Here is a 15,436-nt window from a genome sequence, read left to right as displayed (position 1 = left end):
TTGGAGTAGGGCCTATATTTCAAGCATCCTCAAAAATCCTGAAAAATCATGCTAGGGCTTATTTTCGGGGTAGGTCTTATTCTTGGGGAAACAGTGTTGCAGGCACAACATGAACTTGAAATAAGGGAGCTATCATGACCAGAGGGCTAAAAGCCATATCGAGCTACATGTATACAGACATACAGATATAACCTCAGCATCCCACAGTGAGCAAAATCTTGCTGTGATTAACTGTGGCTGTGATGTGTAACCAACGTATCTGTCCATGTATTGCCACTATTTTGCACTATTTATCGTATCAGCCCAAGTGCTCTCTGTAAGACTGACCACTTCCCATTCAGTTGGTAGGCAGCTTTCCACTGACTTCAGCAGGCGTTAATTAAGTCTTGTGAGGAAAATAAATAATTAGCTGTAACACCGCAGCATGGAAAAAAAATATAATTCAATTTGAGCACTACCCAGATGGAGCTTGCTGTGAGGATGAATATTTGCTTTCTGTGGTGGTGGGGGCTTCTTTCTGAGAGGTGGAATGGTAGCTTTCCTTCTGGACTTTAAGGCACTGGATTTTTGCTTTGGTGTTAGAGTTCATTTTCTGAAGAAACTTTTGCCACAAAACAGAAACCTGTCCCCAAGTTGGAGAATATGGTTTATGATGGTGTGGTCTCTTGTTTAGTGTAGGAAAAAGCATGAGAAACTCCTTTACATCTATCACTATAAAATTCTTGCAAGATTATAGCAGAATGATCCCACTGTAAAAGCAAGTAAGCCAATACCTTATCGGTTCTTCCAGCACCTGCGAACACTAATACCTTTATGCTTCTTGTGCTTCAGAAGTGAATAGAAGAAACACCTTGAATTTTTATCATGTTCCTTCATATTTGGTTAGTTTTTCCTCCCTAGCAGCCTTAAAAGCCTAGAATCAACCTACCAGATGCAAAATGTTATGTTATTTGTACATTTATAAAACCATATTACCAGGTATTAAAGTGACAAGTGTGTATTTAAGATGGGAAAATGGTTTTCATTATAAAACTGTATTTTCCAATAGTTGTAGCTTGTGAAACATCCATCTCCTAGGCTAAAATTTGCCATGCTTAGTGGATAGTTTTGAAAAGTTTACACAGAAAGTATTCAGACCATTTTCAAATGAGTATGAGAAGCAGAATATGTTTCTCCTGTTGTATTTTGCAACCCTCTTCAACAGCTCTTATGGGTAAAATGACTGACAGTTGAAAATTGTGATTTGCCATGGAAATAGCTATAACTAAGTTGTAATGCCCAGCCTTATTGTGAAATAATTTGATTTTTATTTAACTGAGATATGAAGGTTTGAAAATCCCATACCAACCATGCACTGTAAGCACTTCCCCCCCCTCCCCACCCCCTGCCCCTTTCCCTGATTTGGCCTTTCAAACCTAATCTTGGAAAGATTTACACAAGTGCTTAGCTTTTTTTGCTCTTGTTCCCTTAGCTCCAACAGAATGACCACAATGCATACAGCCTGTGTGGGGAGCAGGTCTTTATAAAATAGGGTTACATGCTTATTTTTTTTATTACTGACATAAACTGTAGCTAATCTCAATGCACAACGACCTGACTATATTTCAAATGCTTTAACAACTTAAAACAGATTTGAAGGACCCAGACTCCCAGCAAAAGAAGCACTCTTCTAAGGGTGTACATACTTCTCTCCTGTTGCTGGGATCTATAGGAAATATACACAGGGCAGGGAAGAAAAATACTCATGAATGTTATTCCGATCTTTTTCTTTGTGATGGGACTTCATATCTTCCTGTAATATATGGCCTCTGTTTGCTGCACTCTGAACAAGGGTGCAATCTAAAATGCGGGAGCTGGAAAGCTGTAGTTCAGGGGTAGGAAGCAGGTTGGCTTCACTAAGCAGCCATCCCTCTCCTTGTTTCTGAAGAAGAACTTGGCAGCTGATCAAGAGATGAACATTTGCAATTCCTAGGCTGAAGCTGGAACAGTGAGCTTTTGGCAAGCCTGGTTAAAACACTAATGAAAAGAGGTCCCATCCAACAGCTATTAAAGGTGACAGGGAAACTGCTTACTGCAGGAAAAAGCCCGGGAAACTTTCTACTGGGTATTGCTTTCCAGTCTCTGAGCAACTCTTGCAGGCACCTACAAGAGGAGGTGGACACAAGAAACAATACGTTAGCAACAGACATTGAAAGGTAGGTGTTAGGCAAGGATTTGCTTAACAGAGCACAGCTGAAGAGCTTAGTACATATTTTTCAGAACAGCTTTAGAAGCAGGTATCAGAGCGTCTATCAGAGCACGGCCGCTCACTCAGGGAATCTGAGCAAAGGAAAAGCACGTATGGTTTCCATACATGCTCTGTCTTCTGCTGTTGTATGTCGCTTCCCGTAACAAAGATAGACTTGCCTAGAGGCATCAGAGCCAGTCACTTGCCATCTGGGCATCTCCACAATGCAGCAGCACATTGCGATGCAAGCTCCAGTTTGAAGGCATTTGAGTCATATTAATGTGACCAAGCTAATAAGCTCTGCCTCAGGAAACTGTTACTTAATGTTTCAACAACTGTTTAGGGTAAAATGCCAAACCCAGATATTCTCCCTACCCAGGCAAATGCTCTGATCAGTGGAGTAGAGAGCAACAGTCCCTTGTATGTTCTTGCTGTCTGACCTGTTGACAGACCATTCCTACCTGCCTTGTGGCTCATGTTGGATGAGGGTTGGGAAAGCCTAGAAGATGGGCAGGTTGTTAAGCAACTCAGATGTTGAGAAATAGTTATAATGGTTATAATCACAGAATGTTTAAGGGTTGCAAGGGACCTCTGGAGATCATCTAGTCCAACCCACTCAGCAAACTTGCTGAGAGTGCACTCAGTCTCTTCATCCAGGTCATTGATGAACAGGTTGAACAGGACTGGACCTAATACTGACCCCTGGGGAACCCCACAAACTATAGGCCTCTGACCAGACTCTGCATCACTGATCACAGTCCTCTGAGCTCTGCCATGCAGCCAGTTCATGACCCATCTTACTGTGCATTCATCCAGCCCGCACTTCTGCACATGAGTATGTCTTTACTAGTCAGGGAAGTAAACTTAGGTTTTCCACCAGAAAGAGAATGCCTCAAACCCACCACTGGATAAGGGCAAACCTTCTACTCTCCATCCTTGCAAAGAGGGAATGGGAACATATCCCTGTAGTGCTGGGTAGAGCACTTCTACTCTCTCAAAATACAGGAAACCGCAAGTGATAAGCCCTGCTAAGCTATGTGCTAACTACATTGCTCAGTGCCAGATTCAGGCTGTTCTGACATAGCCACCCCATCTTCTTATGAACCATAGGTTTTGTGGGCCCTTACCACAGGTTTTGGATGCCAGTCTGAGGACACCAGCCCAAAAATTTGGTTCTGCAGCTGCTATGACCTCTTCCAGTTCTGGCCTGCAGGGACACCAGATCTCCATGGCAGAGCTGAACATGGAGAGTCGTGTGTTAGCTATCCCATCCCTGACTCACATCACAGCTCCTAGGAAGGCAAGGAGGAAGGGAGATAGGCAAAGATCTGTGAAGATGGAGTAGGCGTATGATAGAACCATGACGGGCACAAATAAGACACGTTTTTCATGATTTGCAAATGGCCGTTTGTGATCCATCTCTCAGCACTGAAGTGGAAGGAAAAAAGTGGTTGCATTACAGCATGTTGGCTCTCAGCTTGCAGTGGGAGCGAGTATCAAACTGATTGCTCCTTATTACAGGCAGTCACAGGGCTCATGGGTAACAAAACCAGCTTCTCTAAACAAAGAGGCAATGGTGTATTGCACACATATCATCTTATCCAGCAGCTATGATGACTCAAGCTTTCTTTCTTGCAGCTGATGGCATCATTAGAAGGTTTCTGCTGTGAATTAGAACAGGAACCCTTGAAGGAATAATAGCTTCATGATTCATAGCCTCCCATTATTTATTTTCTCTATAAATTTCTTAATCCCATGGTAGACAGATGAGGCTGGGTGTAGTGTAGGGGCCATGAACAAATGTTAAAGCCTGGGATGGTGGAATGGCAGGGGTTCAGGCATGAACACATGGGGGGTTGACTCTTTGGGGCAAACTTTAAGCAGGGCGACAGCTTTGTTTAGTGCTGGGGAACTTATTACATGCACCTCTTACTGGTGGACATTTCCCACCAACTTTAAGAATGGTGAGATGAGTTGGCCTCACTCCCCTAGAATTTAATCACTCATAGCTCCTCTAATATTTCCTAGGCTCAGTCAGTTGTAGGAAACTGTCATCAAACATGCAAAAGCAACACTGACGTCTACTCTGCAAGGAGGGAGAGAACATATGGAGTGAGCCCACACTTTGTGCACTGCAGCACTTCAGAGCTTGGATTAGCATCTCTTTTTTCAGTTGCTAGCCTGGCTTGGAAGGTTTGTTAATTGACTAGCATTGTTAGCATGATGAAAACATCAGTGTGTTGTCCTGGATGCGGCTGCAAGCATGATCCTAACGTAATTTTATAACTTCTAATGATTGATCTGTAGTACCTTTCAGTAGATTATCACCAATATTTGGCTGCTGACATCACAAGTGAGATCACACCTGTTACCAAGATGGTTCGATGATTCTTTTTTGGTATCTCTCAGTTTTTCATCATGACAGCCTTCCCTTGCTCCCCACCAATGCTCAGTGATTGAGAGACAAACAGTGTTTGGTTTTGTGGCCTTACTCCATGCCATATAATGGCAGTCAAGAGGTAAATATAATATACAAAGTCTCCAGAAATAATAGATTTTTTTCACTGGAAATTCAGTGAAAATTTATAACAGAATTCACAGCTATAAATGCTTCTAGGGATGTCATTCTGAGCAAAATGGGAGTACCTTTCTTTAACCCTGGCCCTTCTATGTTTTCAGCTTGATGTTTCCTATTTGAAGTGAGAATGCAAACAGTAAAGAATGATTGTCTGCTAGAGGGAATTACTGCAATGAGTATTTTGGAACTGGAGCTTAAGGCCCATTTTGCACTATAAATGGAAAAAGATGGAAGAGGAAAAAAGTCAGTTGTAATTGGCTCATGGATTTTGCAGTTTCTTAGCTCTCTTTTCCCCGCTCTCTTTATAAATATATACATACATGCATTTATATTTAATGTACTGAATTACTGCTCCTCCATGGTTCCCCTTACCCCTCCCAACTCTAGAGAGGAAAAAAAAAAGAGTTGTAAGCTCAGGCATCTTGATGTTAGGCAAGACATAGGAGAATCTCAGGCTTGCACCTAAACTCTCTAGTTGCGACGTCTTGCATAGCTCTTCCTGGAACAATGGAAATGATTCAGGTACAGTGACAGTACTTTTGGAGGGAGCTCTGGAACCGTGTTTGATGTTAGATTTGAGTTGGAGTTGGGTGGGTTAGACTTCATCTGCACCTATAAGCTGCACTCCTCATCTGTTTCCCTTATTCAGCACTCATTTTCAGGGTGCAAGAAATTAGTGTTATTTCTTTGACCGCTAACCTAGAATCTCATGGTCAAGTTCTTTGTAGAATTTCATATTGAATCACTACTGCAGCCTCCAAGCACTTTTTCATGTGAAAAAAAAGGCCCTAAATCCCACGTGGAGTTCATGTGGCCTCCGGCAGTTTCCTTTTTTGGGGTCAGCACTCTGCATGCATGGCTGCTCTCTTTGGAAGGAATGAGGGCATGAGTTGGAATAAAGGTTGTTGTATTGTTAGTGTCAGTCTTGGCAGTAAAGTTGTCTCCAAGGAAAGCCTAGTGACATCCTTCAGAGACTCCCATGCTTGGGAGTGTGCTTGCTCCCCTGCTTGAATAATTTCCACAGAGGATTCCCTTTGATCAGAGATGTGTTGTTGTCAGTTCTCAGAGGCATTGCTTCAGAGGAGCCCAGCTGTCAATAGGGGTCACGGACTGAAATTGGGTCCTTCATGGAGCAGGGATTCAATCCTTCATCTTTGAAAAATGAGACTTTGAATGGATGTCAGAGGCTATCTGCGGCTAGGGAAGGGACCAGAGCAGAAGCTTTGCATGCATGCGACAGCTTCAGCCCTTCAGAAGACAACATTTTGTACCAGCTGGAATTGAATGGCAACCTTAACCTGTGGTCTAGATATGTTTGCTTCTAATAATCTATGCCGATGCTGATAAATGCATAGTTATGTTAACCATGTCTCACCCTGGGAGGAAGAGATAAAGTTGCCTTGCAAGCTGAACATGAAAAAAAGCATTTTTAGAAATTAATATGAGTTGGTTGCCCAGGCTTAGTGAGGATCCTGGTGGGACTCTGAAGCTTTGCACCATTCTGGACAAATGGGCTTCACCAATGGAGCTACCCTTAAAGCACATTTGGCCCTGAAATGCCAGCAGTCGGGTCATTTTATTAAAAAAGCTGTATCAATTCAGTGAAACCTTCTGTCTCCAGACTGGCACAGACTCTGCAGGTTACAAATGCTCCAACTGTGGCATTGAATACATTTCTGGAGAAGCCGTGTGTGTAGGTTGGATATAAAAAGGGGAAAAACTACTTTCGGAAATAAAGAATGGAAGTGGTGGCGACACTGACTCTGATGCCTTGGGTCAGACTGCTGTAGTGGGAAGGGGGAGGCAAAGCAGAGACAGAGCAGACACTTCCCTAAGGCCAAATGCTATAAGGTGTGTGGTACCATCAGTGGAACTCTGACTGGGAAGCCCTTTCTGGATCTATGTGTCCCTCAGAGGGTAGCTGCCACTGCAGAAAGGACAGTCTCATGATGGAAGCATGGGTGGCCTGCAAGTGGGAGCAGATAGTGACAGGTTAGATCCTGGAGCCTCTTGCTCTGATTCCTTCTGCTCTTTAGTAGCATAGACAGCTTTTGTAGGGATGCATGCAAAGAAATAGAGCAGGCTGTATGAAGCAAAGTGGAGAGGCATTGTAGTATGGTGCGGGGAAAATAGGGGCAGATGTCCAGGTCACAGAGAGGATGGAGATCAGGAGCAGCAAAAGGCTGGGCATTCAAGCCTTCATCCAAGCACTGTCCATGGAAGAAGCAGCAGAAAAAGTGGCAAGCTTAAGGTGAGAAAGTGGTGGTGTTGCTGTGGGGTCAAGAGTCTCTGTGCAGAAGAGATGCTGAGGGATAGTGGTGTGAGAGAAGAGTCCAAAACTGCTCTGGTGCAACACAGGCTGTAGGTTTTCACTGGGAGTGTCCTTATTGAGTCTGGCATCTCGTACTGAAAGCAGGTCTTAGAGAAAGCTATTCAACCTGACTACAGAGATGGAGAACCCACCATCTCCCTGGGTATTTTGTTCCAGTGATTAATCATCTATGCTCCTATGAAGTTGTGCCCCATTGCTACATTGGATTTGCTGGGCTTCACCTTCTGGTAATTAGTTCTTGTTATGTGTCTCTCTGCTAGATTAAAGATCCCTTTTGTAGCCGGTATTTTCTCCCCATGTGGGTAATTATACTCTGTAGCCAGACCGCTTCTCAATCTTATTTTTGATTAACAAAACCAGATTGAACCCCTTAAGTCTTTCCCTGAAAGGCAGCAGGCTCTTTTGTTCTTTCCTCACCCCCTGTCTTTGAATTACATTTTGTTACACTCCTCTCTCTCCTGCCCAGTTTTGAGATACCTTTCTATAAAACGGATAATTCAGTGTTCTTCTGTCTGCAATGCTCTTAGTGTGTTATCAACCATGCCAGAACTTTTAATTTTAGTATCTGTATAATAAATGGTATGCCTTTTTTTTTTTTTTTTTAACAAACAAATAGAAAATAAATACCAAAAAATCACACCAAACAACTCTCTGGACTCCAAACTCCTGCAGATACTCAGGTATCACCGATTACCTGCTCCAGGCTGGATTCTGGTTTCTTCTGAGCTCATGTTGGTGTGGGGCAGAGCTGACTTGAAAGCTGCTGTGCCATCAGGCAAGGACTTGCTATAGCATATGGCACCGTGCTCCTCAGTGCCTCGAGGGCTCAGCAAGGGACATGGGGCTGCCTGCTTCACCTGGAGTGAGCGTGAGCTCTGCATTTCACAGAATCACAGAATGGTTGGGGTTGGAAGTGACCTATGGAGATCATCTAGTCCAACTCCCTTGCTAAAGCAGGTTCACCTAGAGTAGATGGCACAGGAATGTGTCCAGGTGGATTTTGAATGTCTCCAGAGGAGACTCCACATCTTCTCTGGGCAGCCTGTTCCAGGGCTCTGGCACCCTCAAAGTAAAGAAGTTTCTCCTCATATTGAGATAGAACCTCCTGTGTTTCAGTCTATGCCTGTTGTCCCTCATCCTATCATTGGGTACCACTGAAAAAAAATTCCTTCCCCAGGAGAAAAAATATTCTCCCCAGGGAGAGGCAAGGGCTTCCACACGCAGAACATACATCTGCTTCAAGTCTCCTAGCTTGCTACCTGTGCACAGGAGACAAAGCCTTTTCAATACATTATTCCCTCTTCCTTTCCAGTTACACCCCAAAACTGCATTAGCTCTGTTGGCCCCAAACACCTCAAGTTCAGCTCTCTGTCTGCTATGAATCTTACTACTTTTGGAGGTTTGTTCTTCATCTGACACAGACTTTGTATGCTTCACAGACAAATGTGTCCAGTTCTTTTAGTGTTTGTTCTTGTTTATAATAGTCCAGAAAACCAGATTATTATTTTCTTAACTGTCAATAATTTGTGATATGGAATTATTCAAGCATCAGACATAAATTAAGTTTACTCCACAATATTAGCCAGAGTAGTTTGAACACATTGACTGTTTTCTATTCCAGATTCATTTGTTATATGTGAGATGTCATCCTACACCTTTTGTTAATACATGACCTTCAAACATAGAGGGTGTCCAGGTGCAGATGAGATGCTGTTGCAGACACATCATTATTTTTTGGGATATCTTACCTTCAGAGTACTGGATTTCAAGACTTTAATGTTGTACTAAGCCAAAAGGCTTATGCTAAAGTATGAAAATACAGTCATCACAGTGGATATTCTTCAGGTAAACCTAATCTACAGCAGCAATCACCTAATCCTGATATAATTAAAGACAGACAGACAGGAAGATAGTCAGAGAGAGAAAAATATTCTGCCTAACAGATCTTTTGTTGATGACATGTGCTAAGGGAAACGTTAGAATAAACAGATTTAGGCATGGTTAGGAGTTTAGATCACATATTATTTCTTCCTGTTTATAACACAAAAGGAAGGATTCTTTCTGCCAGGCTTGTCTGATTGCTTGTGATGAGATTTGGAGGGATGCCTTTAGAACAAATGGAGGTTTTTTCTCTTCAGTGATCCCCATCTGGGTGCCTCAACTGGGCATCAGTGAAATGTGACACAAAGCTCCCTTGATCACAGAGCAAGCTTCTGAAGGAGGGCGAGATGAACAGTTTTGAGACAGGGCAGGGGAGATACTTCTGTGTTAAGGAAAAAAAGCCATCCTATACTGTAAACCAAACATTCCATATATGCCATAAAGCCCATCAGGAGCTGGGGTTGTTTGTGTCAATGTGATGACCTGTCACTCAGGGCACGTCTCCACAGAGGTGGCCCTGCTGAGAGGTGAGGGGTATGAGCCATGACTGGGCTGAGGCAGATGGGCACAGCTGGAGGTGGCACTTTGTCCTAAGAGAGGCCCAAGCAGAATTACTCCCCCTCTGTACAGATGGCGATCTAACACACAGATGGCAGTACCCAAAAAAACCCCAAATAATCACACATAAAAAATGTATGGTCTAGCATGGCCTTGGACATGGATCTTCCAAGTCCCACACAGGGGCTGCTGGAGTGATGAGAGGAGGGTGGTGAGAGTGGGGAGAGAGGACTGTCAGGAGAAGGTGGATGTCTTGAAGTGACCCCAGGGGACAAAACAAAGCCAGCAGTCGGAAGGGACTGAGGACACACCGACCACAGCGATGCTGTACTTAATCAGCTTAGATGTATGTTCCCTTTAGTGCAAGCCAACACCAGGGTATTTGAGACTCGTATGCTCTGACCTGCCAGCCTCACAAACACTTTTACAACCATAAGCAACTCCCCAAGGCTGTCAGACACAGTTGTCCAGAATAATCAGTGGACAGGGAAAGAAAGAGAAAGAAAAGAAAACAAAGTAAAGAAAGGAAATGAGAAAGCTCTTTGATCAAAGCCTTCTATGGATAGGATTTATTATTATTATTCTAATACCTTTTACCACAATGGTGGGCCTTTCTCGGGCAGGGGACGCCAGCTGGGACAAAACAGGTGCAAAGCTGGTTCACTTTACCATGTGGATTCTTGCCTAATAGGAGTTGAACTCTGGCCATCAAATGCATTTCAATGAGGGCCTCAAGTTTGTCTATGAAATATCAGACAGCTCTGTGATCCAGCCAGCTATGCCCATCTTCCAGGTAAAACCTTTTACTCCATCTGTGAGTTCAAGGAGGATGTGCCAGGACCCAGGCTCTTTCTTTAGGTAATGTATTGATCCCATAGGAAGCAGATTTGGGGAGGGAAGTACAAACACCACAAGGTTTCTGCAGAATGGCTTTCATAGGGGAGCACAACCACCCTTATCTCCCCAAACATCTCCCTCTAACAGGGGGAGCATTTCCATGATTTACTCTAGTGAGATGAGAAGTAAAGTTGAGTTTTCAGGGTCCTCTCCAAAGACCATGGCTGATCATCACCAGCTTTCTTGGGATCTAAAGGAGGTAATCACTAAGGTGGATTCCTGGAAACTGAGTCAGATTTGGCCAGCACAAGCTACCTCATCACAGGGGGAAGATTATAATTAATACTCCTTCTGCTGGACGCTGGTGGCAGGAGGGACACCATTGCTTCAGCAATTTTCCAACAGGCAGGAAGGAGGTTGTCGGCTATACCAACATCAGGCATGAAGCAGCAAAGTCCAGGACATAGGGAAATGGCAGCTGGGTTTTGTGGGGCCTAAGAGAGAAGAAGCATTTTATTCAGAAACATTCAAGTGACCCCACAGAGCAAAGGGCAAGACCCTCAGTCAACAAGCTGGTGGGGTGCCAGCATTGATATCAGCAAAACAAATTATCATCAGCCAACCTTACCTCCCTATCTGCATTATCTTTCCTTAGCTGAGTGACACCTTCCCATCAAATGAGGGCAGGAGAAAGAGGAGGGCAGAATCAGCCAGGACTGCAAACTGCACCTGTCTCAGACCTTCCAAGCTAAGATGTTACTGCTCCTTCTGGATAGAAAAGGATATTCGCATTTTGCAAATGTTAATTTTAAATAGCTTTCCTTAAGTCATGGAGCAAACTCTGGCCACAGCTGAAATAAGCAGTAGCATCCACCCACCTTTAACTGCACACTTTAACCATTATTATTAAATAATACGATTAAGGGAAAACATAGATGCCCTGGCTGTGGCAGGAAATCTACTATGTTACATTGTCTGGTAAGTTTATGACAAGAGCTATAATCATTTTAGGGCTAAGTAGATGAGATGGAAAAAGGATATATTCTTATTAGGAGCTAGCTAAAGAATGTCCTGCCTAAACCCAATTTTTGCATAACTGAAATTTTGCCATGAGAAATTTCAAGTTTGACAACAAATTCCAATTTTCCATGGAGAAAATGCAAATGACAGCTTTAGAGCTGCCTGCCTGGCAGGCATTTGTCAACTTTGTTTTCTGTCTTCAGGGAGGCAGTGGAATCAACAAGAACTGTTTTGACAGGCAGAAAGTCAGCAAGACAAACAATAAAATAATAAATTCTGTTTTAACTTTTCTGAAGGCTGTATGTATGAGGGATTTCTACCTAGAGTTTCACTTTTATGGAATGCATTTGTATTTAAGTCCTCCCTTCCAAGTATTTGTGGAGCACAACAGTGCCAATCTTTGTGTATGGTGCAACAAGTGAAGAACTGAGGCACAGAAGAGACTGCAAGCCAGAATTGCCCAAGTGACCCTAGCTGCTCAACCTGACCCACATTTACGGAAGAGTTTTTGAGCTTTTACCTGAACGTCAAAATAGCCAACCACATGTTAAAATGCAAAACTCACAAAATAATAGATTAATTCAGATCAGAAGGGATACTTCTGGGTCACCTTGTCCAAACCTCTGCTAAAAGCAGGACCAACTACCAAATTAGATGAAGTTTCTCAGAACCTTATATGTAACTGAGCTTTGAAAATCTTCTAGGTTGCACAGCCCCTCTGGTCTGCTCTTGCAGTGCTTTCATCACACTTATGGTGAAAAATATTCCTTATCAAATTGAAATTTCTGTTGTTGCAAATTGTGACCTGTGTCTTGTCCTTTTGCTATACACATCCTTTAGTCGCAGTAGCAGTAGTAGAGATGAGTTAGATCCTCTCAGCTTTACCTTCTCCAGTCTGAAACATCCAGCTTCTTCAGCCTCTCCTTGTGCAACCCCCTGACCATCTAGGTGGTCCTTCACTGGACTCTCTCCAGTTTGCCTGTATCTTTCTGTCCCCAAACTAGACAAAGTACTCCAGATGCAGCCTTAAGAGATTTCAGAAGATGAGAAAAATGCCCACTTCCCCAGACCTATTGAGGCAGGGCTGTTGAATGTACAGAAGGGGAAAGGAATGTCCCTTTTAACAAGGGCTTGGATTGGTGAGCAGGGTGCCAGGAAAAAGAAAAAATGTCTGATATTTAAGAAAGTGCTCGGTAGAGTTCTTGTATAGAATATAATGTTATAATATGCAGAACAGAGTTGCAAAGGCAGCAACAGAAACCGCATTGCTCTAGATGTTTTCAAAAAAGATCATTCAGGCAAAATAGGAAGGGAAAACTATTCCAAAGTCAAGTACCAACTATGCAGAAGTAGGTGTAAAAATGAAATGAAAACCTCCCTTTTGGCTCAGAACACAATTTTAGTGCAGGACATGGACTATCCAAACATGGTTTATGATGATTGCTCCAGTTCAGCCAATCTTAACCTGATTTAAAGTTGTGTAATATAACAGGGAGTGGAAAAGTAGCATCACTTATCAAGCCTATCATTCCCTGTCAGGTTATCAGAGATGAATCACCGTGACTCCTATGTTCTTTGTTCCTTAGTTTAAAGTAAGCTCTTTGCACTGTGGTGTAAGTCTATGAGCTGTTAAAGTCTTCATGGTATGTATTTTTTGCCAAATCTATAAAAAAACACCATGCTGCTTTACTGGTGTTGAGCATGCCAGCCTTTTCTCAGTAGCCAAACATTGGTTTACCAGGGATTTCAGAAACAACATACAGGGAAGTGAAGCTAAAAAGAGGAAAAGCACAAGACTGTCAGAACTGTTGTGTGGATGTGAGGCTTATCAGAGCCCAGAACTAAGTGGAAATGTTTGCAATGTAAGAGTGATAACTAGCACAGGGAAATGGTCAGGGCCATATATGCCACACACCATGCCCTCACACTCACTCTTTCCCCCTTCCCTCTCTAATCTCCCCAAAGACAAATCCAACCTAGTGTTTGCACAGGAGCACTGCCAGCAGAGAACCCTGAAAGAAAAAGCAAAACCAGTGCATCTCTGGAGTAACCTGAATACTCTCACATGGCTTTTTGCTAGGCTGAATGAGTGAGCAATCCATTACTTAATCTTGCTGCCACTCCAAGATTGTTCCCTGCAGTATATTTTACAGCGTTTTGTCCAGTCTGGTTTTAAAACATCCAAGTGATGAGACTTCCACCAGTTTACTTGGGGGAGTGATTTTACAGGCTAACAGACATCACCATTAGCACTATTTCTTGTCACATGCATCAGCAGCTCTCCCATAAATAATTGCTAACACTGCAGCTATTCTACAGGCCCAGGGAAGGTGAAGGAATACAAGCAGGAGGTCAATGTTCAGGTAAATAAAGGAATAAAAAGATAATGGAAATGTCTGTCTCCTCCAGGAACACATGGCATTTAGTTGGGTTATGGACACTTGAATAAGTGGTAGAGAGGTAACTGATTACCTCCGTACTCATCCCTGAATAAATGTGAGGTAATCTGAGAGAGCTCAGGCACAGAGGGGAACCGGGCTGCTCAGGCTGCCGAGTTCAGCTCTGCCAGGATCCAGCAAAGTTGGCTACAGAAACCTCCATTGTAAGGCCACCCCTAAGTAAATTACCTCACAAGTATCATGGGGTAAAAGTATAATTAGGAGAGCTACTGCAGAGCAGCTTAGAGTGTCCCCTGATATTGCTGTTATATATATGGAAATGGACATATGAGCAAGTGAGTAATGTCTTAATGTGTCTTAGATTATTACATTGAAAAGCTATTTCCTGCTCTTCAAGTTGTCCTTCTGCAGAGGTCGGCACCTGACACGATGGGTGAAACATTGCAATCCTGTATGCATCCAGGTCTGAACTGTTCTGCATAAATGAAAAAAAAACCCCTCCTGGCCCCTGCTGGCAAATCAGCACCTTTGTTAAGCAGCAGTGGACTCTGCAGGGCTACTAATTCAGCACTGATAATGGCTGTGACACCAGCAAATGCTTTTCAAAATTCCTCACTGCAATATTTCACTCAAGGTCTCCCTTTGGCAAGTAATTCAATAATTTTACTGTAACACGCTGGGCAATGCCACCTCCATTTCCTTCATTCTTTATTACATGTCCATATATCTCAACCCTTTAATAAAGAAAATGTGCGGAATACATCCTGCAGACATCATTTCTCTTAGAATGCAGCCTTGCCCTGAAACAATTAGCAGGCTGATGCATACAGCACCAGTGGTAATCTCACTGAGTGACATGCACCACAACAGCTTTAAAGGCGAGATGATGTCTCTCTCATGAAAACCAGCAGCAAGCTATTTAGGGACAATTCAGCAAATACAGAGCAGCCCATGGTCTCTGGCTTCAGAGAGAGGCCATCTGGCTTCGGAAGTCCGTTCCCTCTTTTGATCAATGTGGAATGGTTCTTTAACTGTTTTCTTATGATGGGACCAATATAGCTTAAGCAGTCCTGGAACAATGCTTCCCCAGGGATCTTCTTCCACATTTTACTAGAAAGGACAAAGTTTTTCTTAACATTCAAATTTCACAAGTTTTCCTTCTCTAAAGTTCATCCTATTATGCAATGCCCCATTGTACTAAGCCTGTACAAAGTCTCTTCCTCTTGGGATTTTCCCTGAATTTATTTGGAGGCGATTATCATATCTCCTCTCTTAGTTGTTGCTTTGCCAATGTGTACATAGCTTGCTCTTTTAATCTTTCCATATCAATCAAGCCTTCCCGCTACCTAATAATAAATGTACCTCCTCACCAAACTCCCTCCAGCTTTTCACTATCTTTCCAGTGACAGTGACACAGTTCTCAGCACAGGAGATGCCAGCTGCATTTGCAGATGTGTAGAGAAGGCTCTGCTGTAGAGCATCTTAAACTAGGTTGTGCATCTGTCTTACCATCTTTCATTGCAACTCTTCCAAGAGCCAAGGGAGAGCTATCAAACCAGTGGAAAGTTCCTCTGGGTATGTTATACCATGTTTCCCCCTAACAA

Source organism: Columba livia, chromosome 1 (assembly GCF_036013475.1).
Source record: "Columba livia isolate bColLiv1 breed racing homer chromosome 1, bColLiv1.pat.W.v2, whole genome shotgun sequence".
Classification (NCBI taxonomy): domain Eukaryota; kingdom Metazoa; phylum Chordata; class Aves; order Columbiformes; family Columbidae; genus Columba; species Columba livia.
This window is presented reverse-complemented; position numbering follows the sequence as displayed.